Below are 25084 nucleotides of genomic sequence, written 5' to 3' on the forward strand. Positions count from 1 at the left end.
GCCAAAATGCTCACGATCGGGGTCATCGAGCCCTCGGACAGTCCCTGGGCCAGCCCGGTTGTATTGGTCCCCAAAGCCGCTGCCCCCGGCACCACACCTGAACTGAGATTCTGCGTCGACTACCGGGGCTTGAACGCTGTCACCCGAACCGACGCTCATCCTATCCCCCGAGCGGATGAATTGGTCGACCGGCTGGGGGCCGCCCGCTACCTCAGTATCTTCGACCTAACAGCGGGCTACTGGCAGATCGGTCTCACACCCCGGGCTCAAGAACGGTCCGCCTTCTCTACCCCCGATGGCCACTACCACTTCAAGGTCATGCCCTTCGGCATGAAGAACGCCCCCGCTACATTTCAACGTCTTGTGAACCAGGTCTTGGCGGGGCTCGAAGAGTTCAGCGCTGCCTACCTGGACGATATCGCTGTATACAGCCGCCACTGGTCCGACCACCTCCTCCACCTCCAGGAGGTCCTACAGGCCCTCCAGCGGGCCGGCCTCACGATTAAGGCCGGCAAATGCCAAATTGGTCAAGGGTCCGTGACCTACCTGGGGCACCAGGTGGGAAGCGGGCTGGTGGCCCCACTGCAACTTAAAATTGCTGCCATCCAGTCCTGGCAGCCCCCCGTCACCCAGACCGAAGTCCGAGCCTTCTTGGGGCTCACCGGCTACTACCGGCGGTTCGTGAGGGACTACGGCAGCATTGTGGGGCCCCTCACGGGTCTCACGTCCAAGAACCAACCGAAGCGGATTAACTGGACCCTCGATTGTCAAGCGGCCTTTGAAAAGCTGAAGGCCGCCCTGTGCACCGCCCCTGTGCTCCAGGCCCCCGATTACAGTCGGGAATTCGTGGTACAGACAGACGCCTCCGACCACGGCATCGGAGCGGTTCTTTCCCAAGTGAACCCCGAGGGTCATGACCAGCCGGTGGCCTTCATCAGCCGACGTCTCCTGGCCCGAGAACAGCGCTGGAGCACAATCGAGAGGGAGGCCTTCGCAGTGGTGTGGGCCCTCAAAAAGCTCCGGCCCTATCTCTTCGGTACCCACTTCCGGGTACAAACCGACCATAGACCCCTGCAGTGGCTGATGCAGATGCGGGGGGAGAACCCAAAACTATTGCGCTGGTCCATCTCCCTGCAGGGAATGAACTTCACCGTGGAGCACCGACCGGGACAAGACCACGCCAACGCAGATGGCCTGTCACGCTTCTTCCGCCTCGACGAGGAGAGTCCCCAAGAAGATGGGTGACTCTCCCCGCCTTCAGCTGGGGGGGACGCATGTTGGACAGGCCACACGAAGGGCTTGCTCCCTCCCCGCATGACAGGGCCTAAGCCCCGGCCCGCCAGGCGTGACCCACGAGAATCACCCGCACCCCGTCTCCCGACGGAACTCCTGCCCTCGGACCTCCATGTATCACGGGCCCAAGCCACCACCGGCTCCCTCGGCCGGGTCAAGCCGCCATCTTGGGCCCTGCGCCACGAGGCCGCGTGGCCTCCACCCGACCCTAACCCTGGGCCTGGCCGGCCCCGACATCCCGGCACCACCATCCACCCAGGAGGTGAGCGGACCACTTGGCAGGTCAATGGGAGAACGAAGCGCCAAGGACTCTCCCCCGCCAGGTGACGATCGCCTCCAGCTCCCCCAGGCACCGGCTCCACCCCCCCGCTGGGTGTCTGGACACCTTCATCCCGGACCCTCCGACCTCCAAGTGCGAGGGTCCGGACATCAAAGGGCGCCTGCCCTATAACTGGAGAAGCTCCGGAGCAGGAAGGCAGTTGTATCCTGGAGTCGAGAGACACCGAGAGAACTCAGCCTTGACGGACTACTGGCGCTGCCGTAGCCCTATCTTGTGAAACATCGTCCTGCCTGCTGGCGCTGCCGCGGCCTTCTGCAACATCCATCCTCGTCGGGACCTGCTGGCGCTGCCGTGGCCCGTTGTAACGACCACCTTCACCGGGACCTGCTGGCGCTGCCGCGGACCGTACAACGACCATCCTCACTGGGACCTGCTGGCGCTGCCGCGGACCGTGTATCGACCATCTTCACCGGGACCTGCTGGCGCTGCCGCGGCCCGTACCAGCTAGACCACCAAGCTCGAGGATTGTGAGCTACCCACCATACCATCTCAACTACCAGACTGGTAACCAGACTGTCCCGCTACCCCCTTTTCCCATCTTGAGAGACTTGAATCGAGGGGACCCCTGAGTCCAGTCCTCCTTGTACCTTTTCATCGTACCTTAAGAAGTGCTTATAAAGAACGCTAACTCATCTCCTTGTGTGGTATCTGTCTGTGGGGGGGGAAGTTATTTGTCTGTACGATCGCTGGAGACGGCTCTCCCCGGAGACCTCTCCCCTTGTCCTCGGCCGACCCTCCCGGTCCGTCTAACAACGCAGAATCGGAGCTCAGGAGTGGTGCCGGGGGCAGCAGCTTTGGGGACCAGCACGACCGGGCTGGCCCAGGGGCTGTCCGAGGGCTCGATGACCCCGAGCGTGAGCATCTTTGATACCTCCTCTTGGATGCAGGCCCGTACCCGATCTGGTACGCGGTACGCCCGGTGTCTGATAGGGGGACTGTCCCCAGTGTCCACGTCGTGCAAGCACCAGGGGGTGACCCCTGGGGTGAGGGAAAACAAGGTAGCAAACTGCAGCAGGAGGTCCCGGCAGCCTTGGCGCTGTTCCGGGGTGAGGGCATCGGAGAGCCGGACCCCGTCCACGGAACCATCTTTTTCACGAGTCTTCAGGAGATCAGGGAGAGGCTCGGAGTCTTCTTCCGCTCCACTGTCTGTAGCCATCAGGAGGCTGAGCTCCGAGCGCACAAAGTGGGGCTTGAGTCTGTTGGTGTGGAGGACCCGGAGGGGGTTCCGTGGAGATTCCATATCGATGAGATAGGTGACGGGGCTCTTGCGTTCGACCACTTTGAAGGGCCCCGTCCACTTGTCCTGCAAGGCACATGGTTCGGTGGGGGACATCACCCACACTTGTTGGCCAGGTTCGAATTCGATGGAGGAGGCATTTTGATCGTACCATTTTTTCATGTCCTCCTGACTGGCCTCAAGGTTCGCTTTCGCCATCTCTCGGAATCGCCTGGTCTGATTGCGTAGGGTCAGGAGGTACTTGAAGACGTCTGGAGGGGTCTTTAGGGGGGCCATCTCCCAACCTTCTTTGACTAGGCTGAGGGGCCCTCGCACAGGGTGCCCGTACAAGAGTTCGAAAGGGCTAAAGCCGAGGGACTTCTGGGGAACTTCTCGATAGGCGAAGAGGAGGCACGGAAGTAGTACATCCCACTGGCGACGGAGGGGTTCTTCCAACCCCCCAATCATTCCCTTGAGCGTGCGGTTGAACCGCTCGACTAGTCCGTTTCCTTGAGGGTGATAGGGGGTCGTGAATCGGTAGGTGACCCCGCACTGTTGCCAGAGGGACTTCATGTACTTCGAAATAAAGTTTGTGCCTCTGTCGCTGACGACTTCTCGGGGGAAGCCCACCCGGGAGAAGATCCCCATTAAGGCCCGGCCGACCACCAGGGCTGTTACAGTTCGCAGGGGTACAGCCTCGGGGTAGCGGGTGGCGTGGTCCACCAGTACCAGGATGAACCAATGTCCTTGTGCTGTACGGGGGTCCAGGGGCCCCACAATGTCTATTCCCACCCTCTCGAACGGGGTGGTGACAACTGGGAAGGGCTGCAGAGGTGCTTTGAGTTTGCGGCCGCTCTTCCCGCTGGCCTGGCACGTGGGGCAGGACCGGCAGTGGTTGAGGACGTCGTTTCTCATCTTTGGCCAGAAAAAGTGGGTCACCAGGCGACTGTAGGTTTTGTCCTGGCCCAGGTGTCCAGCCAGAGGGACATCGTGGGCCAAATTTAACAGGAAGTCTCTAAAACGGAGGGGCACCACCAGCACTCGACTGGCCCCTAACTCCGCGATTCTCTGTTCACTGTACAATAGTTCGTTGTCCCAATAGATCCAATGGGCTCCGGTGGTGTCCCCTGCGCTCTGGGCGAGGGCTTGCTGGCGGAGTCCCTCGAGGGAGGGACAGGTCTTCTGTTCTTGACGGAACTGTTCCTGGGTGGGCCCCCCTTCTTGACGCCACTGAGCCAGGTTGGGAAGGTCCTGGGGCTGAGTGAGCCCTTCGGGGGTTTGCTCTGGGGGGTCGGTATGGTCGGTGTCCTCTACTGGAGCGATCGGGGGAGGAGGTGCTGGCCATTCTGGTTCTTCTGGTCGGGGGATGGCACGGGCGGCCATGGACCGGGTGGTTACGCACGCCCAGTCCGGGAGGCCCAACATCCCCAGGTGCTCTCTTCTTTCTACGGCGGCCCACGGGGAACTCTCAAGATCATTCCCCAGGAGACAGTCCACGGGGGCATCATCTCGGACCGTCACCTTCAACATGCCGGAGACTCCTCCCCATTCGAAGGGGACGCAGGCCATCCGACATAGACTCTCCGAATTGTCGGCTGAACGGACGGGGCAGAGAATGTTCGGCAGGATCTGCTCTGGTTTTACCAGGTGACAGCGGACGGCCGTCACACTGGCCCCCGTGTCACGTAGTGCTTCAGCCCGGCGTGCATTAATGTTCACCCACTGACTATATTTCCTGGTGTTGGCGGGTAGGGGAGCCCGCGGGACCATGTCTCTTCCCCCTAGGCACGCTAGAACCATGGCGGCCGGTTCCCACTCTTGTTGTCCCTGCTCGTATTCTTCCTGTTCTTCGGAGATTTGTTCTCCCCCCAGGGCGGCGGCAGCTACCTGGCGGGGTCTCGGGGTTTGGTTCTGTGGACAGTTCGGGTCATTGGCGTAGTGGCCGACTCGCTGGCATCGGTGGCACGTGACATTGGCTCGGAGCCCCGCGCGCATCGGGGGGTTGCCCCGGCTGGCCGGGGGCGGGGTGCTGGCAGCGGGAGCGGCCGGGACGGTGTCTCTTCCTCGTCCCTGGCCTCCTCCTCCTCCTCGGGGACGGTGCTGACCTTGGTTGTTCCGGTTCTGTTCGTGCGGCCCTCTCCGGCCCACTCGGGTGCTTTCCCAACGGTCAGCTTCGGCGGCGAGTTGCCGTGGGTCAGTCAATTTACTGTTGAGGAGGTGCTGCCTGAGCTCGACGAAGCAGTTGTTAGAGAGGTGCTCCCACACCATGAGATTAAAAAGTTGCTCGTAGGTCGTTACGTGGCTTCCCTTGATCCAACCCTCGAAGGCTCGGCTGAAATAGTTGACATATTCCACCCAAGTTGTACCCGGGATCCGGGTGCAGTCTCGGAACCTCTGGCGGTACATTTCGGGTGTGAGCCCATATCGGGTGAGGAGGGCAGCCTTCATGTGGTCATAGGATGACATCAGGTGGTCTGGGAGCTGTAACAGGGCATCGCGGCCTTCATTGACGAACCTCCCCCATAGACCGGCTCCCCAGTCACTTCGATCGATCCGGTGGGAGGTCATGGCGATCTCGTAGGCCTTGAACCACTGTTGTATGTCGTCTTCTCGGACATACTCTCGAACGACATCCTTGGGGATGTGGACTTTCTTTTCTGTCGCTCCCGGGGTGCGTGGTCGCTCGGGCACCTCCAGTTCTTTGTTCTGCTTCCGTAGGTCTATCTCTGCCAGTTTGCGCTCGTGTTCGTATGCTAATCTCTTTTCTTCTAGCTCTCTCTGCCTCTGTTTTTCTTCCCGTTCTTCTCGGAGCCGCGGCTGCTCTAGGTTCAGTTTTTGTTCGGCTAATTTTAGTTCACCGTCCATTTTGAGCCGTGCCATTTCTAACTCATGTAGTCTGTTTTTTTCTCTCTCCTGGATCTCTTCCTGCGAGAGGCCCGTTCTTCGCTCTTCGGGAGCCGTGGTGTTCCTCTCTGATGCTGTAATGTTTTGGTCCGGGGATCTGGCGGCCCCGGTTTCTGCCCACGACTCAATGGCGTGCTTGAAATCGTCTTTGGTACTCAGGCCGGTGGTAGCAATGCCTAGTTCAATGCAGAATTGTTTCAATTCACGATGGCTGTACTCTTCCAATTTCTCCATCTGGAATTTCTCGGTGGATCCGCTCTCTTTGGTTGACATTGTGGTTTTGTCGTGGGGTGAGTTACTCTCTGTACGATTACGCGTTGATTCGGATCGCGCCGCTGGCCACCAATGTTAGACGCCCGGGAGGGTCGGCCGAGGACAAGGGGAGAGGTCTCCGGGGAGAGCCGTCTCCAGCGATCGTACAGACGAGTAACTTCCCCCCCACAGCTGTACACCACACAAAGATAGGTTTTAACGTTATTTATAAGCAATCTTTAGGTACGATAGAATGGTACAAGGAGGTCAGGACTCAGGGGTCCCCTCGATTCTAGTCTCTTGGTTGGGAAAGAGGGTAGCGGGACAGTCTTGTTACCAATCTGGTAGATGCGATGAAATGATGGATAGCTCACAATCCTCGAGCTCGGTGTTCTAGTTGGACGGGCCGCGGCGGCGCCAGCAGGTCTCGGTGAAGGTGGTCGTTACACGGTCCGCGGCAGCGCCAGCAGGTCCCGATGAAGGTGGTGGTTACAACGGGCCGCGGCAGCGCCATCAGGTCCCAACGAAGGTGGTAGTTACAACGGTCCACGGCAGCGCACAGCAGGTCCCAATGAAGGTGGTAGGTACAACGGTCCGCGGCAGCGCCAGCAGGTCCCGACGAGGATGGAGGATGCAGAAGGCCGTGGCAGCGCCAGCAGGCAGAGTGATAGTTCACAAGGCAGGGCTACGGCAGCGCCGGTAGTCCGTCAAGGATGAGTTCTTCTCGGTGTCTTTCGACTCCAGGATACAACTGCCTTCCTGCTCTGGAGCTGCCCCAGTTATAGGTCTGGCGCCCTTTGATGTTCGGCCCCTCGCACTTGGAGGTCGGGAGGTCCGGGGTGAGGGAGTCCAGACACCCAGCAGGGGGGTGGAGCCAGCGCCCGGGGGAGCTGGGGGGCGATCGGCACCTGGCGGGGGAGAGCCATCGACACTTCTTTCTCCCATCGACCTGCCAAGTGGACCGTTCACCTCCTGGGTGGATGGTGGTGCCGGGATGTCGGGGCCTGGCCAGGGCCAGGGTTAGGGTCGAGCTGAGGCCACGCGGCCTCGTGGTGCAGTGTCCAAGATGGCGGCCGGGCCGGGCGAGGAAGCCGGTAGTGGTTCGGCCCCATGATACAGAGATGTCCGGGGGCAGGAGTCCCGTCTGGAGACGGGGTGCGGGTTGTTTCTGTGGGTAACACCTGGAGGGCCGGGGCTCGGGCCCTGTCATGCGGGGAGGGAGCAAGCCCTTCATGTGGCCTGTCCAACAGTCTGACTCTCTCACCCCTATACCTCTCTCTCTACAGGACCTTTCCAACTCCTGCCTACTGTGCCCAAACAGATCACACAGATCAAAAGCAGGTTCCATTCTGGCGGACGTTCTGGTGAAAAGATTACACAGGGAACCTAGGGGTCTGAGCTTAACAGGAGTACACAATTCACAAAAAGGGTTCAGCAAGCTCTCTATCCCAGAGAACTCACACTCACTTGCCTAGTGCCACGCACCATTCATCCACACACAACCCTCCCCTCGGACTGGTAAGGCAGTTTCTACCCCCCTGATTCCTCAACCTGACCACAAGTGACACAGGTACCAACTCGGGGCGCAGGGCGGGGAACAAATGTACTGGACACTATTATGCTGCCACCACTGGATCCCACCCTTACAGGTGAATCCAGAAAACACACTGCACTTAAGAACAAACTTAGAACAATAATCCCTACACCATGTGACTATCTAAATGCAGAGTTTTGTAGTGCATCTAGTTGCTGCTGCGGTACAGCGCAAACGCAAGTCCAAATCCCACCGCTGATCACCAATGTTAGAAATGGGATTTCTGGTTGGCTAGGGCTTGCGCCAAGCCAGGCAGAAACCACCACTCTAGTCAGGGCTGGGGAGTTACACGCCAAAGATAACCCCTGCTCACCCCTGGTAGCTTGGCACGAGCAGTCAGGCTTATCCCGGAGGCAATGTGTAAAGCGTTTGCGCGCGCACCCAGCAACAACACCCAAGGCCCACCACAAAGGAAACTCCACACAAGGTATTATATAAAAATAGCCTTTGTATTATACCTAAACACATTAGATAATATTCACACAATTTACACTGTGCCAACTGGCACTGGGCAGAAATTTTCAAGGGATTATATGTACAGGGAACAGGGCCACATGGACCACTGTCAGGAATTAGCACTTTTAGAACTTAGTACTTAGAACATAGGAATAACACTTCTAGGACATAGCACATACAATCACTGTAGCACCAATTAGAGCATGTAGCGCACAACCAGTAACCACTGGTAACAGGTAAGTACCACCTACGCAACCCTAACCACCTTAGGAAAATGTCACGCAGGGAACCAGGACCTCACTAGCACCACCTGTACTAGGAGAAAACAACCACCTAAGTATCACAATACCTGTAGGGGTATAAGCACATTACACATGACGCATAAAAACACATTCAGAGGTGTAAACACAAGGCACGTGACGCATAAAAACACATTCAGAGGTGCAGGTTTAGGAACAATAGCGCGAAAACTCACATTAGCCACCACCTGTGGCAGTCCCTAGGCCAACTGGCCGTGTCGGGGCTAGGACGCCCTGTGTCCAGCAGAGTCAGGGCAAGACTGTGCAAGCTGTGCCAGCCAATGCGCAAAGTAGCACTGGGCACAACCTAAATGTTGCAGCTGCCCACTAAGTGCTGGGCAGCTGGGAAAATGAGCGTGAGCACCACTGTGCCTTTTAAAACAAATATAGCAGTCACGTGGCGCCTCTCTGGGCTCTAACCACAAGAAATGCCCCCTAGAGCCTTCGTGGCTCAAGACCAATGTGGCTATGTGGGAGCGCCCCCAGCGCTCTAAATAAACAAGGTTGGCCCTGTTGGAGCCTCTCTGGCTCGTTAACAAGCAAATATGCCCCCAACGTTGGAGCGCACTCGCGCTCTTTAACAAATATCGGCCCAAACAACGTTGGGGCGGCCCGCTGCCTTCCGGGGCCGCCCGATACCTGAAATGCCCGCCTACGTTGGAGCGCACTCGCGCTCTTAGGAAACGCTGTCCCCCTACATGGGAGCCTCACAGGCTCTGAACAGGCAATGCGGGCCCCGCTCCAGTCCGGTAAGCGGCCCCACTCACCGGTCTCCGTCGGATCTGGAAGCAGCAGCACGCACGGGGCTCTTTTCTTCGCCGGTAGGCGGGGTGGGCTCCCGCCGAACCTCCGGCCCCGCTTCTTCTTGCTTCGGTCTCCCTGGGGCCGGGACTTCCTGCCTCCGCCCTGTGTGCTGATGACGTGGCGGTAGGAGTCCCGGTTGCCAGGCAACCCTCCGGCGGCGGCGAGGAACTTCTCTCGTTCCCTTTACTGAAGCGCAGGGTGGGATCCCGCCTTCAGTTAAAATAAAAATGCGACGATGGCTCCTCGTCTCGGAGCACACAAAGCGGGGTAGGCTCCCGCTTGAGCCAATAAAGCAAAACGGCAAGGTCCCCGGCGGAGTGGGCATCCGCTAGGGATATTAATTATCTAATAAAGCGGGGTAGGTTCCCGCTCGAGCACCACAATGCGGAGTGGGCACCCGCTTTACCACACGGCAGGATAGCGTGGAATCCCTACGTCGGGGTTCCCTTGCTAATTATGGCAGCTCCGCGCTGCTGGCCACAACGAAGGTGCTCCTCTGCAGCACATAAAGATGTAGCGCTTCCCAAGCACTGGGAAGCAGGGTCCAGGAGCAACAAAGTCCTGGCAAAGTTCAGGGAGGTAGGCAGGGGGCAAGGCTGGGCCAGGGGCCAGCTCACTGGGCCCTCCAGGCAGGAAGGCAGTCCCAAGTGGTGGTTCCTCCTGGCCTCCAGCAGCAGCAGCCCCCCTCAGGATCCTGGAAGAGAACAAATTGCAAGGGGACACAGCCCCTTCTTATACACCTTTTCCCTTTGTTCTTGGTTCAGGGTGAGGGGGAAAACCAGTTGCAGCTGGTTGGGGAGCACCCTTGATGTGCTCAGCCCCTCACTCTATTCACTGGCAGGGCTAGGGTCATCAGTCGCACCACAGGGGGCAGAGCCAGCATTGTGTGGGGAAAGCCCTGCCCTATTCAGGTCCAAGGTGCACTCCTCCCCAGCCATCCGCATGCTAATCTCACACACACCACTGGGGCAGACCCACCCAGACTCCTGGAGCCATGCTCACCAGCCAGCTCCAGCCAATCACACGGCAGACACCTTTTACACTAATATGCCAACTCCTAGAAGTAGCACTTCCGCACATGACATAATCACGCATTATACATCATTGCGAAGCATTCGATCACACGAGTCTGCACATGCCAAACTCGAGCCTGCACACCCCACGCATCAGGAACTACCAGGGACACATACATTCCCCATGCATTCCTATGGGAGGGCAGGCCTATCTCACCACATGCACTCAGAGTGCGCACGCACTTTACTCTGGGACACAGGGAAAGTGCGCAGAAACCAAAAATCACTACCACCAGCTCACCAGTAAAAGCAAAAAGTTCAGGGGAGAACCTGCCAGAAGGGCCAAGTCCAACAATGCACATGACACCCCAGATTCACATGAAAGGCTGAGGGGGGAGTGCAAGCACCTGAGACCCCAACAAGAGGCCGCAGGGGGAGTGCATGCACCTGAGACCCCAGACTCGCACAAGAGGCTGAGAGGGGAATGCATACACCTGAGACCCCAACAAGAGGCTGTAGGGGAAGTGCATGCACCTGAGACCCCAGATTCACACAGGAGGCTGATGGGGGAGAGCATACACCTGAGACCCCAACAAGAGGCTAAAGGGGGAATGCATACACCTGAGACCCCAACAAGAGGCTGTAGGGGGAGTGCATGCACCTGAGACCCCAGATTCACACAAGAGGCTGATGGGGGAGTGCATGCATCGGAAACCCCAGACTCGCACAAGAGGCTAAGAGGGGAATTGTTAGACGGACCGGGAGGGTCGGCCGAGGACAAGGGGAGAGGTCTCCGGGGAGAGCCGTCTCCAGCGATCGTACAGACAAATAACTTCCCCCCCACAGACAGATACCACACAAGGAGATGAGTTAGCGTTCTTTATAAGCACTTCTTAAGGTACGATGAAAAGGTACAAGGAGGTCTGGACTCAGGGGTCCCCTCGATTCAAGTCTCTCACGATGGGAAAAGGGGGTAGCGGGATAGTCTGGTTACCAGTCTGGTAGTTGAGGTGGTATGGTGGGTAGCTCACAATCCTCGAGCTTGGTGGTCTAGCTGGTACGGGCCGCGGCAGCGCCAGCAGGTCCCAGTGAAAGATGGTCGATACACGGTCCGCGGCAGCGCCAGCAGGTCCCAGTGAAGATGGTCGATGTACGGTCCGCGGCAGCGCCAGCAGGTCCCGGTGAAGATGGTCGTTACAACGGGCCGCGGCAGCGCCAGCAGGTCCCGACGAGGATGGATGTTGCAGAAGGCCGCGGCAGCGCCAGCAGGCAGGTCGATAGTTCACAAGATAGGGCTACGGCAGCGCCAGTAGTCCGTCAAGGCTGAGTTCTCTCGGTGTCTCTCGACTCCAGGATACAACTGCCTTCCTGCTCCGGAGCTGCTCCAGTTATAGGGCAGGTGCCCTTTGATGTCCGGACCCTCGCACTTGGAGATCGGAGGGTCCGGGATGAAGGTGTCCAGACACCCAGCGGGGGGGTGGAGCCGGTGCCTGGGGGAGCTGGAGGCGATCGTCACCTGGCGGGGGAGAGTCCTTGGCGCTTCGTTCTCCCATTGACCTGCCAAGTGGTCCACTCACCTCCTGGGTGGATGGTGGTGCCGGGATGTCGGGGCCGGCCAGGCCCAGGGTTAGGGTCGGGGGGAGGCCACGCGGCCTCGTGGCGCAGGGCCCAAGATGGCGGCTTGACCCGGCCGAGGGAGCCGGTGGTGGCTTGGGCCCGTGATACATGGAGGTCCGAGGGCAGGAGTTCCGTCGGGAGACGGGGTGCGGGTGATTCTCGTGGGTCGCGCCTGGGGGGCCGGGGCTTGGGCCCTGTCATGCGGGGAGGGAGCAAGCCCTTCGTGTGGCCTGTCCAACATGCGTCCCCCCCAGCTGAAGGCGGGGAGAGTCACCCATCTCCTTGGGGACTCTCCTCGTCGAGGCGGAAGAAGCGGGACAGGCCATCTGCGTTGGCGTGGACTTGGCCCGGTCGGTGCTCCACGGTGAAGTCCATTCCCTGCAGGGAGATGGACCAGCGCAATAGTTTTGGGTTTTCCCCCCGCATCTGCATCAGCCACTGCAGGGGTCTTTGGTCGGTTTGTACCCGGAAGTGGGTACCGAAGAGATAGGGCCGGAGCTTTTTGAGGGCCCACACCACTGCGAAGGCCTCCCTCTCGATGGTGCTCCAGCGCTGTTCTCGGGCCAGGAGACATCGGCTGATGAAGGCCACCGGCTGGTCATGACCCTCGGGGTTCACTTGGGAAAGAACCGCTCCGATGCCGTGGTCGGAGGCGTCTGTCTGCACTACGAATTCCCGACTGTAATCGGGGGCCTGGAGCACAGGGGCGGTGCACAGGGCGGCCTTCAGCTTTTCGAAGGCCGCTTGACAATCGGGGGTCCAGTTAATCCGCTTCGGTTGGTTCTTGGACGTGAGACCCGTGAGGGGCCCCACAATGCTGCCGTAGTCCCTCACGAACCGCCGGTAGTAGCCGGTGAGCCCCAAGAAGGCTCGGACTTCGGTCTGGGTGACGGGGGGCTGCCAGGACTGGATGGCAGCAATCTTAAGTTGCAGTGGGGCCACCAGCCCGCTCCCCACCTGGTGCCCCAGGTAGGTCACGGACCCTTGACCAATTTGGCATTTGCCGGCCTTAATCGTGAGGCCGGCCAGTGGAAGGGCCTGTAGGACCTCCTGGAGGTGGAGGAGGTGGTCGGACCAGTGGCGGCTGTATACAGCGATATCGTCCAGGTAGGCAGCGCTGAACTCTTCGAGCCCCGCCAAGACCTGGTTCACAAGACGTTGAAATGTAGCGGGGGCGTTCTTCATGCCAAAGGGCATGACCTTGAAGTGGTAGTGGCCATCGGGGGTAGAGAAGGCGGATCGTTCTTGAGCCCGGGGTGTGAGACCGATCTGCCAGTAGCCCGCTGTTAGGTCGAAGATACTGAGGTAGCGGGCGGCCCCCAGCCGGTCGATCAATTCATCCGCTCTGGGGATAGGATGAGCGTCGGTTCGGGTGACAGCGTTCAAGCCCCGGTAGTCGACGCAGAATCTCAGTTCAGGTGTGGTGCCGGGGGCAGCGGCTTTGGGGACCAATACAACCGGGCTGGCCCAGGGACTGTCCGAGGGCTCGATGACCCCGATCGTGAGCATTTTGGCCACTTCCTCTTGGATGCAGGCCCGTACCCGATCTGGTACGCGGTAGGCCCGGTGTCGGATAGGGGGACTGTCCCCGGTGTCCACGTCGTGCAAGCACCAAGGGGTGACCCCGGGAGTGAGGGAGAACAGTGAAGCGAACCGCAGCAGGAGGTCCCGGCAGCCCTGGCGTTGCTCTGGGGTGAGGGCATCGGAGAGCCGGACCCCGTCCACGGAACCATCGTTCTCCTGGGTCTTCAGGAGATCCGGGAGGGGTTCGGAGTCCTCCTCTGCTCCACTGTCTGTAGCCATCAGGAGGCTGAGTTCTGAGCGCACAAAGTGTGGTTTGAGTCTGTTGGTGTGGAGGACCCGAAGGGGGTTCCGGGGGGTCCCCATGTCGATGAGGTAAGTGACGGGGCTTTTGCGCTCGACCACCTTGAAGGGCCCCGTCCACTTATCTTGCAAGGCACATGGTTCGGTGGGGGACATCACCCACACTTGTTGTCCAGGTTCGAACTCGACGGAGGAGGCATTGTGATCATACCATCTCTTCATGTCTTCCTGGCTGGCCTCGAGGTTCGCCTTGGCCATCTCCCTGAAGCGCCGGGTCTGATTACGTAGGGCCAGGAGGTACTTGAAGACGTCTGGAGGGGTCTTTAGGGGGGCCATCTCCCAACCTTCTTTGACTAGGCTGAGGGGCCCTCGCACAGGGTGCCCGTACAGGAGTTCGAAAGGGCTAAAACCGAGGGACTTCTGGGGAACTTCTCGGTAGGCGAAGAGGAGGCACGGGAGTAGTACATCCCACTGGCGACGGAGGGGCTCTTCCAATCCCCCAATCATCCCCTTGAGAGTGCGGTTGAATCGCTCCACTAGTCCGTTCCCTTGGGGGTGATAGGGGGTCGTGAATCGGTAGGTGACCCCGCACTGTTGCCAGAGGGACTTCATGTATTTGGAGATGAAGTTCGTGCCTCGGTCGCTGACGACTTCTCGGGGGAAGCCCACCCGGGAGAAGATCCCCATTAGGGCCCGGCCAACCACCGGAGCTGTTACAGTTCGTAGAGGCACCGCCTCGGGGTAGCGGGTGGCGTGATCCACCAGTACCAGGATGAACCTATGTCCTTGTGCCGTGCGGGGGTCCAGGGGCCCCACAATGTCTATTCCTACCCTCTCGAACGGGGTGGTGACCACCGGGAAGGGTTGTAGAGGGGCCTTCAGCTTACGGCCACTCTTCCCGCTGGCCTGGCACGTGGGGCAGGACCGGCAGTGGTTCAGGACGTCGTTCCGCATCTTCGGCCAGAAAAAGTGGGTCACTAGGCGACTGTAAGTTTTGTCTTGGCCCAGGTGTCCAGCCAGGGGGACATCGTGGGCCAGGTTGAGCAGGAAGTCTCTGAAGCGGAGAGGTACCACCAGTACTCGACCGGCCCCTAGCTCTGCGATTCTCTGTTCGCTGTATAGCAGGTCGTTCTCCCAGTAGACCCAGTGAGTTCCGGTGGAGTCCCCTGCGCTCTGGGCGCTGGCTTGTTGGCGGAGTCCCTCGAGGGAGGGGCAGGTCTTTTGCTCCTGGCGGAACTGTTCTTGGGTGGGCCCCCCTTCTTGACGCCACTGAGCCAGGCCGGGGACGTCCTGGGGCTGCGCGTCCCCTTCGGTCGTTGGCTCCGGGGGGTTGGCCTCGTCGTTGTCTTCTACTGGGGCGACCGGGGGCGGAGGTGCTGGCCATTCCGGTTCTTCTGGTCGGGGAACGGCACGGGCGGCCATGGACCGGGTGGTTACGCAGGCCCAGTCCGGGAGGCCCAGCATCCCCAGGTGTTCTCTTCTCTCGACGGTGGCCCACGGGGAACTCTCAAGGTCATTCCCCAGGAGGCAGTCCATGGGGGCATCATCCCGGACCGTCACTTTCAACAGGCCGGAGACCCCTCCCCATTCGAAGGGGACGCAGGCCATTTGACACAGACTTTCGGAATTGTCGGCTGAGCGGACGGGGCAGAGAATGTTCGGCAGGATCTGCTCGGGCTTCACCAGGTGACAGCGGACGGCCGTCACACTGGCGCCTGTGTCACGTAAGGCCTCGGCCCGATGCCCATTAATGGTCACCCACTGACCGTATTTCCTGGTGTTGGCGGGTAGGGGAGCCCGCGGGACTATGTCTTTTCCCCCTAGGCATGCTAGAACCATGGCGGCCGGTTCCCACTCTTGCTGGGCCGGCTCATACTCTTCCTGTTCCTCTGATAGTCGTTCTTCCCCCAGGGCGGCGGCAGCTACCTGGCGGGGCTTGGGTGTTTGGTTCTGCGGGCAGCTCGGGTCATTGGCGTAATGGCCGACTCGCTGGCATCGGTGGCACGTGACATTGGCTCGGAACCCTGGACGCATCGGGGGGTTTCCCCGGCCGGCCGGGGGCGGGGTGCTGGCCACGGGTGTTGCCGGGAGGGTGTCTCTCCCTCGCCCCTGGCCTCCTCCTCCTCCCCGAGGACGGTGCTGGCCTTGGTTGCTTCGGTTCTGCTCGTGCGGTCCTCTCCGGCCCACTCGGGTGCTCTCCCATCGGTCAGCTTCAGCGGCGAGCTGCCGGGGGTCGGTCAATTTACTATCGAGGAGGTGCTGCCTGAGCTCGATGAAGCAGTTGTTCGACAGGTGTTCCCATACCATAAGGTTAAAGAGTTGTTCGTAGGTCGTTACATGGCTCCCCTTGATCCAACCCTCGAAGGCTCGGCTGAAATAGTTTACGTACTCCACCCAAGTTGTACCCGGGATCCGGGTGCAATCTCGGAACCTCTGGCGGTACATCTCGGGTGTGAGGCCGTAGCGGGTGAGGAGGGCAGCCTTCATGTGGTCGTAGGACGACATTTGGTGATCTGGGAGCTGCAACAGGGCATCGCGACCTTCGTTGACGAACCTCCCCATAGTCCAGCTCCCCAATCACTCCGGTCGATCCGGTGGGAGGTTATGGCGATCTCGTAGGCTTTGAACCACTGCTGTATGTCGTCTTCTCGGACATACTCTCGGACAACATCCTTGGGGATGTGGACTTTTTTCTCGGTTGCCCCTGGGGTGTGCGGTCGCTCAGGCACCCCCGGTTCTTTATTCTGTTTCCGAAGTTCTATTTCCGCCAGTTTGCGCTCGTGTTCGAGTGTTATTCTTTTTTCCTCAAGCTGTCTCTGTCTCTGTTTTTCTTCTCGCTCCTCTCGGAGCCGCAGATGCTCTAGATTTAGTTTCTGCTCGGCTAACTTTAGTTCACCGTCCATCTTGAGTCGTGCCATTTCCAACTCGTGTAATCTGGTCCTTTCTCTTTCCTGGATCTCCTCCTGCGAGAGGCCCGTTCCCCGCTCCTCGGGAGCTGTGGCGTTCCTCTCTGGTGCGACACTGTTTTGGTCGGAGGATCCGGTGATCCCAGTTTCTGCCCACGACTCAAGGGCGCGCTTCAAATCATCTTTGATACTCAGGCCGGTGGTAGCAATGCCTAGTTCCATGCAGAATTGTTTAAGTTCGCGGTGGCTATACTCTTCCAACTTATCCATTTGGAACTTTTCAGTGGAACCGCTATCTTTGGCTGACATCGTGGTTTTGTCGTGGGGTGAGCTACTCTCTGTACGATTACGCGTTGATTCGGATCGCGCCGCTGGCCACCAATGTTAGACGGACCGGGAGGGTCGGCCGAGGACAAGGGGAGAGGTCTCCGGGGAGAGCCGTCTCCAGCGATCGTACAGACAAATAACTTCCCCCCCACAGACAGATACCACACAAGGAGATGAGTTAGCGTTCTTTATAAGCACTTCTTAAGGTACGATGAAAAGGTACAAGGAGGTCTGGACTCAGGGGTCCCCTCGATTCAAGTCTCTCACGATGGGAAAAGGGGGTAGCGGGATAGTCTGGTTACCAGTCTGGTAGTTGAGGTAGTATGGTGGGTAGCTCACAATCCTCGAGCTTGGTGGTCTAGCTGGTACGGCCCGCGGCAGCGCCAGCAGGTCCCAGTGAAAGATGGTCGATACACGGTCTGCGGCAGCGCCAGCAGGTCCCAGTGAAGATGGTCGATGTACGGTCCGCGGCAGCGCCAGCAGGTCCCGGTGAAGATGGTCGTTACAACGGGCCGCGGCAGCGCCAGCAGGTCCCGACGAGGATGGATGTTGCAGAAGGCCGCGGCAGCGCCAGCAGGCAGGTCGATAGTTCACAAGATAGGGCTACGGCAGCGCCAGTAGTCCGTCAAGGCTGAGTTCTCTCGGTGTCTCTCGACTCCAGGATACAACTGCCTTCCTGCTCCGGAGCTGCTCCAGTTATAGGGCAGGTGCCCTTTGATGTCCGGACCCTCGCACTTGGAGATCGGAGGGTCCGGGATGAAGGTGTCCAGACACCCAGCGGGGGGGTGGAGCCGGTGCCTGGGGGAGCTGGAGGCGATCGTCACCTGGCGGGGGAGAGTCCTTGGCGCTTCGTTCTCCCATTGACCTGCCAAGTGGTCCGCTCACCTCCTGGGTGGATGGTGGTGCCAGGATGTCGGGGCCGGCCAGGCCCAGGGTTAGGGTCGGGGGGAGGCCACGCGGCCTCGTGGCGCAGGGCCCAAGATGGCGGCTTGACCCGGCCGAGGGAGCCGGTGGTGGCTTGGGCCCGTGATACATGGAGGTCCGAGGGCAGGAGTTCCGTCGGGAGACGGGGTGCGGGTGATTCTCGTGGGTCGCGCCTGGGGGGCCGGGGCTTGGGCCCTGTCATGCGGGGAGGGAGCAAGCCCTTCGTGTGGCCTGTCCAACAGGAATGCATACACCTGAGACCCCAACAAGAGGCAGTAGGGGGAGTGCATGCACCTGAGACCCCAGACTCGCACAAGAGGCTGAGGGGGGAGTCCATGCACATGAGACCCCAGACTCGCATAAGATGATGAGGGGGAAGTGCATGCACCTGAGAGCCCAGACTTGCACAAGAGGCAGAGGGGAGAGTGCATGCACCTGAGACCCCAGACTCATAAAAGAGGCTGAGGGGGGAGTGCATGCACCTGAGACCCCAACAAGAGGCTGAGGGGGGATTGCATGCACCTGAGACCCCAACAAGAGGCTGAGGGGGGAGTGCATGCACCTGAGACCCCAACAAGAGGCTGAGGGGGGGAATGCATGCACCTGAGACCCCAACAAGAGGCTGAGGGGGGAGTGCATGCACCTGAGAACCCAGACTCGCACAAGAGGCTGAGGGGGGAGTGCATGCACCTGAGACCCCAGCAAGAGGCTGAAGGGGGAGTGCATACACTGGAGACACCAACAAGAGGCTGTAGGGGGACTGCATACACCTGAGACCCCAACATGAGGCCGCACGGGGAGTGCATGCACCTGAGACCCCAACAAGAGGCTGAGGGGGAGTGCATGCACTGGAGACACCAACAAGAGGCTGTAGGGGGACTGCATACACCTGAGACCCCAACAAGAGGCCATAGGAAGAGTGCATGGACCTGAGACCCCAGAGTCACAGGAGAGGCTGAGGGGTGAGTGCATACACCTGAGACCCTAGACTCACACAAGAGGATGAGGGGGCGAGTGCATACACCTGAGACCCCAGACTCACCCAAGAGGCTAAGGGGGGAGTGCATGCACCTGGGACCCCAGACTCACCCAAGAGGCTGAGGGGGGAGTGCATGAACCTTGGACCCCAGACTCACACAAGAGGCTGAGGGGGGAGTGCATGCACCTGAGACCCCAGAGTCACATGAGAGGCTGAGGGAGGAGTGCATGCACCTGTTTCCCCAACAAGAGGCTGAGGGGAGAGTGCATGCACCTCAGACCACAGACTCGCACAAGAGGCTGAAGAGGAAGTGTATGCACCTGAGACACCTGAGTCACATCTGAGGCTGAGGGGGGAGTGCATGCACCTGAGACCCCACCAAGAGGCTGAGGGGGTAGTGCATGCACCTGAGACCCCAACAAGAGGCAGAGGGGGTAGTGCATGCAACTGAGACCCCAGCAGGAGGCTGAGGGCGGAGTGCATGCACATGAGACCCCAGCAAGAGGCTGAGGGGGGAGTGCATTCACGTGAGACCCCAACAAGAGACTGAGGGGGAAGTGCCTGTTCTCGAGACCCAGACTCCTACCAGAGGCTTAGGGGGGAGTGCATGCACCGGAGACCCCAGCAAAAGGCTGAGTGGGGAGTGCATACACGTGAGAACCCTACAAGAGGCTGAGGGGGGAGTGCATGCACCTGAGAGCCACACATGAGGCTGAGGGGGGAGTGCATGCACCTGAGAGCCACACATGAGGCTGAGGGGGGAGTGCATGCACCTGAGACCCACACATGAGGCTGAGGGGGGAGTGCATGAACCTGAGACCCCAGACTCACACGAGGCTGGGGGGAAGTGCATATACCTGAGACACAGACTTGCACAAGAGGCAGAGGAGTGAGTGCATGCACTTGAGACCCCAACAATAGGCATAAAGGCGTGTGCGTGCACCTGAGATCCCAGAATAACAGGATATGCTAAGGGGGAGTGCATGCACCTGAGACCAAAGACTGCACAAGAGGCTGAGGGGGGTGTGCATGCACCTGAGACCCCAACAAGAGGCTGAGGGGGAGGACATGCACCTGAGACCCCAACATGCGGCTGAGGGGAGAGTGCATGCCCCTGAGATCCCAACAAGTGTCATGATTTGCATAAGACAGGTTCCCCCAATGCTGTGCAAAGCAGTCCCATGCATCCAGCACTACCTGATGTATGAGATATGTATTGGGATTTATGTTTATTTATATATGTGTTAATAATAATAACACTGTATTGTGTTTGGTTTAAACATCATGTTTTATACTAACATTGTGTAATTATATATTTGTCATGGTAATTCTTAATGGATTGTTTCTATTCCATGAGATACTTTGTTTCTGAAGTATAATATTGCCAAGCTAAGAAGCGCGGCCAGAGAACGCTGATAGTAAAGGTGAATTAAGGGTGCACGCTTGAGAGGCAAGACGCTTCGTTTCCTGGGCTTGCGGTTAATACCGGCAAAGAAAAACGGATTCGCCGCAAGAGACGTTCACGTCAAGTGTGAACAACGTGGTGGCCATCTTGGGTGTGGTCTTACTATTTAAGCCAAACCCAACTTCCAGAAGGTGCTTAGCCTTCCCTCTGCCTTCACGAGAGGACCTGCATTGAGGTCGTCTTACCTGACAAAGACGGAGGAGTTCCAGTCTTCAAGATGTTTCCTCCTGAAGTCTTCTTGGAATCCTCAGCTGCAACAGAACCTGTGAAGAGAAAACAAAAGAAAGCTAAGTACAATATCTTTCAGCTGCGTAAATCATGCACCATGTTGCGCTTTATTTACAACGTGACGCATCTAGGGAGATGCGTCATGTTGTAAAGCCCTGCGCTACATTAAACCTGCGTCAGGTTTAATGTATGCAGGGTGGGCATTCCATCGGAAAAAGCCTCGGAAAAGTGACGCAGTGGAATCTACAAGATTTCACTCAGTCACTTTTCCGACGCTGCTGCGTCAAAACCTTGCGCTTGCTTGAAGCAGGCGTGTTGGACAGGCCACACGAAGGGCTTGCTCCCTCCCCGCATGACAGGGCCTAAGCCCCGGCCCGCCAGGCGTGACCCACACGAATCAGCCGCACCCCGTCTCCCGACGGAACTCCTGCCCCCGGACCTCCATGTATCACGGGACCGAGCCACCACCGGCTCCCCCGGCCGGATCAAGCCGCCATCTTGGGCCCTGCGCCACGAGGCCGTGTGGCCTCCACCCGACCCTAACCCTGGGCCTGGCCGGCCCCGGCATCCCGGCACCACCTTCCACCCAGGAGGTGAGCGGACCACTTGGCAGGTCAATGGGAGAACGAAGCGTCAAGGGCTCTCCCCCGCCAGGTGCCGATCGCCTCCAGCTCCCCCAGGCGCTGGCTCCACCCCCTGCTGGGTGTCTGGACACCTTCATCCCGGACCCTCCGACCTCCAAGTGCGAGGGTCCGGACATCAAAGGGCGCCAGACCTATAACTAGGGCAGCTCCGGAGCAGGACGGCAGTTGTATCCTGGAGTCGAGAGACACCGAGAGAACTCAGCCTTGACGGACTACTGGCGCTGCCGTAGCCCTATCTTGTGAACTATCGTCCTGCCTGCTGGCGCTGCCGCGGCCTTCTGCAACATCCATCCTCGTCGGGACCTGCTGGCGCTGCCGCGGCCCGTTGTAACGACCATCCTCACCGGGACCTGCTGGCGCTGCCGCGGACCGTGCATCGACCATCTCTCCGGGACCTGCTGGCGCTGCCGCGGACCGTGTATCACCCATCTTCACCGGGACCTGCTGGCGCTGCCGCGGCCCGTCCCAGCTAGAACACTGAGCTCGAGGATTGTGAGCTATCCACCATACCACCTCAACTACCAAGACTGGTAACCAGACTGTCCCGCTACCCCCTTTCCCCATCTTGAGAGACTTGAATCGAGGGGACCCCTGAGTCCAGACCTCCTTGTACCTTCCATCGTACCGTAAGAAATTGCCTATAAAGAACGCTAAATCTTCTCCTTGTGTGGTGTCTGTCTGTGGGGGGGAAGTTATTTATCTGTACGATCGCTGGAGACGGCTCTCCCCGGAGACCTCTCCCCTTGTCCTCGGCCGACCCTCCCGGTCCGTCTAACATTGCTGGCCAGCGGCGCGATCCGAATCAACGCGTAATCGTACAGAGAGTAGCTCACCCCACGACAAAACCACGATGTCAGCCAAAGATAGCGGTTCCACTGAAAAGTTCCAAATGGATAAGTTGGAAGAATATAACCACCGCGAACTTAAACAATTCTGCATGGAACTAGGCATTGCTACCACCGGCCTGAGTACCAAAGACGATTTAAAGCGCGCCCTTGAGTCGTGGGCGGAAACTGGGGTCACCGGATCCCCCGACCAAAACAGTGTCGCACCAGAGGGGAACGCCACGGCTCCTGAGGAGCGGGGAACGGGCCTCTCGCAGGAGGAGATCCAAGAAAGAGAAAGAACCAGATTACATGAGTTGGAAATGGCACGACTCAAGATGGACGGGGAACTAAAGTTAGCCGAGCAGAAACTAAATCTAGAACATCTGCGGCTCCGAGAAGAGCGAGAAGAAAAACAGAGACAGAGAGAGCTCGAGGAAAAAAGAATAACACTCGAACACGAGCGCAAACTGGCGGAGATAGAACTCCGGAAACAGAGTAAAGAACCGGGGGTGCCTGAGCGACCGCACACCCCGGGAGCAACCGAGAAAAAAGTCCACATCCCCAAGGATGTTGTCCGAGAATATGTCCGAGAGGACGACATACAACAATGGTTCAAAGCCTACGAGATCGCCATGACCTCCCACCGGATCGACCGGAGTGATTGGGGAGCCGGACTATGGGGGAGGTTCGTCAACGAAGGCCGCGATGCCCTATTGCAGCTCCCAGATCACCAGATGTCGTCCTACGACCACATGAAGGCTGCCCTCCTCACCCGCTACGGACTCACGCCCGAGATGTACCGCCAGAGGTTCAGAGACTGCACCCGGATCCCGGGTACAACTTGGGTGGAGTACGTCAACTATTTCAGCCGAGCCTTCGAGGGTTGGATCAAGGGGAGCCATGTAACGACCTACGAGCAACTCTTTAACCTTATGGTATAGGAGCACCTGTCGAACAACTGTTTCGTCGAGCTCAGGCAGCACCTCCTCGACAGTAAATTGACTGACCCCCGGCAACTCGCCGCCGAAGCTGACCGATGGGAAAGCACCCGAGTGGGCCGGAGAGGACCGCACGAGCAAAACCGAAACAACCAAGGCCAGCACCGTCCCCGGGGAGGAGGAGGAGGCCAGGGGCGAGGGAGAGACACCATCCCGGCAACACCCGTGGCCAGCACCCCACCCCGCCGGCCGGGCGGGGCAACCCCCCAATGCGCCCGGGGTTCCGAGCCAATGTCACGTGCCACCGATGCCAGCGAGTCGGCCACTACGCCAATGACCCGAGCTGCCCGCAGAACCAAACACCAAAGCCCCGCCAGGTAGCGGCCGCCGCCCTGGGGGAAGAACGACTATCAGAGGAACAGGAAGAATATGAGCCGGCCCAGCAAGAGTGGGAACCGGCCGCCATGGTTCTAGCATGCCTAGGGGGAAAGGACATGGTTCCGCGGGCCCCCCTACCCGCCAACACCCGGAAATATGGCCAATGGGTGACCATTAATGGACGTCGGGCCGAGGCCTTACGTGACACAGGCGCCAGTGTGACGGCCGTCCGCTGTCACCTGGTGAAGCCCGAGCAGATCCTGCCGAACATTCTCTGCCCCGTCCGCTCAGCCGACAATTCAGAGAGTCTGTGTCAAATGGCCTGCGTCCCCTTCGAATGGGGAGGGGTCTCCGGCCTGTTGAAGGTGACGGTCCGGGATGATGCACCCGTGGACTGCCTCCTGGGGAATGACCTTGAGAGTTCCCCGTGGGCCACCGTCGAAAGAAGAGAGCACCTGGGGATGCTGGGCCTCCCGGACTGGGCCTGCGTAACCACCCGGTCCATGGCCGCCCGTGCCGTCCCCCGATCAGAAGATCCAGAATGGCCAGCACCTCCGCCCCCGGTCACCCCAGTAGAGGACCACGACGAGACCAACCCCCCAGAACCAACGGCCGAAGGGGTCGCGCAACCCCAGGACCTTCCCGGCCTGGCTCAGTGGCGTCAAGAAGGGGGGCCCACCCAAGAGCAGTTCCGCCAGGAGCAAAAGACCTGCCCCTCCCTCGAGGGGCTCCGCCAGCAAGCCAGCGCCCAGAGCGCAGGGGACTCCACCGGAACTCATTGGGTCTATTGGGATAACGACCTGCTATACAGCGAACAAAGAATCGCAGAACTAGGGGCCAGTCGAGTGCTGGTGGTGCCTCTCCGCTTCAGAGACTTCCTACTAACTCTGGCCCACGATGTCCCCCTGGCTGGACACCTGGGCCAGGACAAAACCTACAGTCGCCTAGTGACTCACTTTTTCTGGCCGAAGATGCGGAACGACGTCCTTAACCACTGCCGGTCCTGCCCCACGTGCCAAGCCAGTGGGAAGAGCGGCCGTAAGCTGAAAGCCCCTCTGCAACCCTTCCCAGTGGTCACCCCCCCGTTCGAGAGGGTAGGAATAGACATTGTGGGGCCCCTGGACCCCCGCATGGCACAAGGACATAGGTTCATCCTGGTACTGGTGGACCACGCCACCCGCTACCCCGAGGCGGTGCCCCTACGAACTGTAACAGCCCCGGTGGTTGGCCGGGCCCTAATGGGGATCTTCTCCCGAGTGGGCTTCCCCCGAGAAGTCGTCAGCGACCGAGGCACGAACTTTATCTCGAAATATATGAAGTTCCTCTGGCAACAGTGCGGGGTCACCTACCGATTCACGACCCCCTATCACCCCCAAGGGAACGGACTAGTGGAGCGATTCAACCGCACCCTCAAGGGGATGATTGGGGGATTGGAAGAGCCCCTCCGTCGCCAGTGGGATGTACTACTCCCGTGCCTCCTCTTCGCCTATCGAGAAGTTCCCCAGAAGTCCCTCGGCTTTAGCCCTTTCGAACTCCTGTACGGGCACCCTGTGCGAGGGCCCCTCAGCCTATTTAAAGAAGGTTGGGAGATGGCCCCCCTAAAGACCCCTCCAGACGTCTTCAAGTACCTCCTGGCCCTCCGCAATCAGTCCCGACGCTTCAGGGAGATGGCAAAAGCGAACCTCGAGGCCAGTCAGGAGGACATGAAAAAATGGTACGATCACAATGCCTCCTCCGTCGAGTTCGAACCTGGTCAACAAGTGTGGGTGATGTCCCCCACCGAACCATGTGCCTTGCAAGATAAGTGGACGGGGCCCTTCAAAGTGGTCGAGCGCAAAAGCTCCGTCACTTACCTC

The sequence above is a fragment of the Triturus cristatus genome, chromosome 7 (assembly GCF_964204655.1).
Source record: "Triturus cristatus chromosome 7, aTriCri1.1, whole genome shotgun sequence".
Taxonomy (NCBI): Eukaryota; Metazoa; Chordata; class Amphibia; order Caudata; family Salamandridae; genus Triturus; species Triturus cristatus.